We start from the raw sequence: 5,420 nt of genomic DNA, 5'->3' as shown, positions 1-5,420 counted from the left end.
ATTTATATTATTACATTACTATATATAGGTACTCCATGAATATATTATCTATGGTACCAATATATCTACTATTCTAGGAATTAGGATGATGCTTATACATATATAGTTTCTTTGAAATGCTGCAACTATATTCTATAACTTACAATTTATAAAAAAATAAATAATTCAGACAAACCAAAATTATTAATAAATAATAATACTATTAAACTGTATAATGTATCTACTTAGATTATATTATTCTTGTTATATTTCAAAATAATATGTTAAATCAATATGGTTAACCATAATGTAAAATAATTTGTACATCGATGAATAGATCATATTAAAATCAAAATGAGAAAATTATTTTAATAATAATTAAATTTTTTCAATTAGTTAATTTAATGAAAATTTAAAATGTATACTAGTGCGAATACAATAAGTAAATGAGTGGAAATGTGGAATACAATATAATATGAGGCGGTGAGAATAAAGATCATAGAGTAGGTGTTTCACATTAGAAATGCCTGAACATGAGTTGAATAATTATTATAAATAAATATGTAAATTCAAATAAAATTTTTCCTAATTTATAAAAACAATAAAATTACATCCTACTAATGTATTAGGAGTAGGTATATTAATACATAATAGTTATAATTATTTGGTAATATACGTTGTCAATAGACAAAATAATCACATACAATATACATAATTAATAATTAATAATGGACTCTAAAAAAAAGATATTAGTATATTACTAGGTGTATAACTAGTGAGTCACCTATATATTGAAATATAGTATAATGTATAGTCAAAAATGAATTAAATTAAATCACATGGCATCAAAGTCCATAGGGATCGCTCACGCAGGGAAAATTAATTTCATCAGCCGAACGGTATAATTTAATATACATGAGTCACCCAAACATAGATACTGTTAATAAATTTGATCAAAATTATTAAACTCACCCAAACGACCACCACCCAAATTTAGACATTCATGACAATTTAATTTGGTATAATACCATAAATTAAAAATCATTATACATGGAGGAATAATATCTTGTTTTCATAACAAGATATGTGTTTAGTGTATTCGCACAATTCACATGCAAGCCCGAATTAAGATACTTCATGATCTCTCTACGTGAAAAATGATCAATAATATTAATATTATATTTAAAAATATCAAGTCAGAATACATATTATATCCATTTTAATCACTTTTTCTTTTCGAAAATTCTCTTTTTATGTTATAATGATTTATTGCTTGTATAACATTATTATTTGGATAACAAAATTAATATTTAATATTACCAATATTCTCAAGAGAGCAGTCTTGATAACTAAGTCTGAATTCATTGTCATTTATTAGAATTTTTCAGAAAAACAATTTAAACTTGGAATAGTTCATAGTTACATATATTTTATACACATCGATGATATATATTTATTATGTATAGGAAGAATTAATACACCTTTATAATATAATGAAACCTATATATTAGAATTATAGAAAAATAATATTAATAGGAAAACCTCACGGATGAAATCTCATATTATATTGGGGTGTTTTGACTTTTGTGTCAATATAAAGCAGAATGAAACAATTACAAATAATTATTGGTCCTGTATTCACATCTAAAAATGCTCAAAATCCTTGGTCCAACTTGAGACAACCAGTTCTCTCAACGTATCCAATGAGGAAAGTTCTCAAATGTTCCTCAATGTTAGGAAACTGTTGAACATAATTAATGTTGCGCCTGCACCCCGTGGACATCACCAAAGGCCCGATGAGCTTATCTGTCGGCCGACCGGTCACGGCGGCGGTGACTCCGCGTACGCCTCTCCAGTACCGGTGATGTAGCCGCGACGACCTGTGTGTGTCGTCCGTTGCCGCTTTGTATTGCAACATTATATTTCTACCGTGCAAACCTCATCGTACGTACGTAAATATATGATCATCGCCCGTCCCTCGTCGCAGTGCGAAAGTTCATTATATATGATCATCGCTCGTCCGCAAAGTGCGCAACGCGACTCAGCTTATTTGCAAATGTCATTAGAGAGCGTAGTCTGTTGGCTATTATTATCATTATTACCATCGGCTGCAAGTCATTATTACAACTGTAACGGATAGTATCCGTTTTCTCACGATACACAATTAATAAACCAATAATAGTACATATAGATTGAAAGTATATTCAGCGATAGAACTATCGAATAAATTAATAGGCAAATGACCTCAATGACAAATTGGCAAATTGCCAAATACAAATAGACAAACGGGACAAAGGAGAAGGCTGACTGGGTTTTCGTAATCATTCGAGTATAATAAATTATATTATATTATAGTATTACATTGCATTATATTATAGTCGAATATAAAGAAATTCATATAATAGTTGACGAACTATGAGAGCTTGTCATTATCGCAAAATAGATAACTAATATGAAACTAGAAGCAGGATGTAAAAGATAGATAACCATAGGGCGATTCACTATACTTCGCGGAAACAGCATTATGCTTTTCTATACATGCACACCGCAGGCTACAGATTAGGAATATCGCAAGTGCGTGGGCTGAGTCGATGGTCACACGGACCACATCCGTTAGAGACGAGATAGCGTATCGATAGGCAGGGGGAGCAGGGACCCGAATATAAAAGGGAGCCTGAAACAGCCTGTATTCAGACGTGTCTACTCCATAGCACAACAAGCACCTTCACGTCACTCTGTGTAGTGACTTGTCATTTGGACTTGGACAAAATTACTGAAGAACATTTAAATAAACTACAAAGTATCTTTTCATCTGTCTACATTTATTTATAAACTACCCTGTCAACATCTTCATCATCAACACAAGTGGTCTTGCTTCCTGCAAAATCATAATATACTCGTAGTCAACGGCTATCAGAATATCACTCTGACCAGCCCCAACGTACGAGAATATTACAATGGCGCAGTCGAGTACGGAACTTTCAAGGAGTTAGAAGCGAGTCAAGCAGTCAATAAAACAACCTTTAGCAATGATTTAAATAGCTCTATCTGTTGAAAAATATATTATTTTTTTTATATGCATAACAACTAATAGAGTATAAAAAAATAAAACGATTTTCGTTTTATTTATAATTCATAAATCAGAACATAGATGGCTCATGCCAATTGAAAACTATGTACATTATTCATAATCCTATACTAAACCAATTCTAAAATACATCGTATCAATATGCAGTCATTTATAAGTCTAAATCAAAAATTTAACAATAGCACCTTAACTTAAAAATATTAACGTTAATATTTTAAAGTGATGACACTGATAAAAGTATAATGTAATAGAAAGTATATAATTGTCTACGGGGCACATTTGATTTTTAATTAGGTTGCTTAAAACAAAAAAAAAAAATCATAAAATCTTGGGAAAATTAGTCAAATTCAACATCGTATTATATGGTTTAATAGAATTTTAAAAATCCAAGTTCAATGTGTGCCCTGTAATAAATCTTTAACTTTCAAAAAAAAAAAAAATTATCGAAATCGGATCATGGAGGCGTGAGATTTTTTCCCGTGAACAATGTTTATGACTTTTGAGCAAAAAAAATCGGTTACGAGCAGGCCCCTTAAACCGAATTCGTTCCAATATTTCATAATATATTATTGATAATAATATATAATATAATATTGAGAATTTAATTTTCGAAGCTAGTACTCCCGACCGTGTGCCCGGTAGACGGTCATCCGGTGAGCCGTATACTTTGGGAAAGGTATTTGAACGTGATCCGGCAGAGCGCCCGCCTTGAAACTACATAAAATAAAGAGGAGGAGACATTTAATGATGTGTGAAAATATCTAAGGGAACACTTTGACCAGTTTTGAGAATTTAATTTTCGAAGTTAGTACTCCCGAGTCCGACCGTGTAACCTAACCATATTAAATTTGCTTTATCAAATCATAGATTTTAAATTTAATAATGAATTATTAATTAGTATAACCACGGTTTATGTTGTAGAAGGTTACCACTTCAAATATCAGCAAATAATAATATTAATAATTGAGGTTATGTTCAATTCAAATTATTCGTTAATATTTTGATATTTTTTCATTTAATTTATTAATTATTTTATTTTTTTACTTTTTAGTAGGTTTTTTACAATATGTTCATTGTTCACTATCGTATGCAGTATACGACTTACAAATTTAAACAGTTCACCTCAAATTTTCGTAAGTTGCACATCAATTTTGGCTACTAATCTGCTTGCGTATTCTGTAATATTTATGTTATACAACAGTTAATTGTTTCTAGGTAAAATAAGTATCTATAATACAAAGAGTTATAACCATTGACAAAAACTTAATATGCCAATTACAAGTTACAACAATTGCATTCAAACCTTCATAACTCAAATCATGTAAGTTTTATTTATAGTATTAAGTTACAAAGTTGCAGTCAGGTGCGTATTTAATTGTTTAGGGCCGTATTTATAGTCGATGCTATACCTACTTATGACTCAAATAAAATTTATAAACTAGACTTTGGCCCAAGAAAATAAATAGTATTACTTAAACTAAGGATGGTTGAGACCTACTTTAAGCATTGCTCTTAGTTACTATGACACATTTTTTATTTTTTAAATTATCAAAATTAAATTAACTCAAACAATACTTATTCTTAAGCATTGATTATATAGTAATAGTAAATTGTGATAGAGTTACTAATTAATCATAATATTAAAAAGTTTATTTTGTTACTTTTTTTATTTTTCTTCATAAGGCATAGATAATAATAAATAATACAAGTATACGCGATATGTTCATAACTATAACACAAGAATGTTTGATATATTATAATGGAACAAACTATGTGTTGGAACCATGAATAATGTTTATTGGTTACTGTTTTACTACATTGCCACCTTTAGAATTTGTTTCTATTGACATTTAATTCATTCTATCTATGCTCATTGAAAAACATTGGAAATTTAACAACTAGTACTTCATACGTTCAATAATACTTGGTTTGAATTTCAAAGTCTTAAGAACATTATTGAGTGAGAAATTTGTATTAATATTTTAAAATTTCATTTTCCCCATCTATGGCCAATGTAAAAATAATTTTTGTTTTATTTAAAAATAACTTATACAAGTTAATTAATTGAAATATTTAAATACAAACAAATATGACAGAGACTTTTATTTTCCAAAAACAAATTATGAAAATAAAAACAAATAAGTTAGTACACTAAACACTTGGGTGACTTATATTAAAACTTTAATCCAGTTATTATACTATCTGAAAAAATATATAAATAAAATTAACAACTTTTTAACAATATTATGAAATTAATAGGTAATCAACACTTTGTAATATTTAGGAGATGATAAAATAACTTAACAAACATAAAAAAATATTAATCAAAAACATTAAATTATAACAAATTACT

Source organism: Acyrthosiphon pisum, chromosome A3 (assembly GCF_005508785.2).
Source record: "Acyrthosiphon pisum isolate AL4f chromosome A3, pea_aphid_22Mar2018_4r6ur, whole genome shotgun sequence".
NCBI classification, from domain to species: Eukaryota; Metazoa; Arthropoda; class Insecta; order Hemiptera; family Aphididae; genus Acyrthosiphon; species Acyrthosiphon pisum.
Note: the sequence above shows the minus strand (reverse complement) of the source record.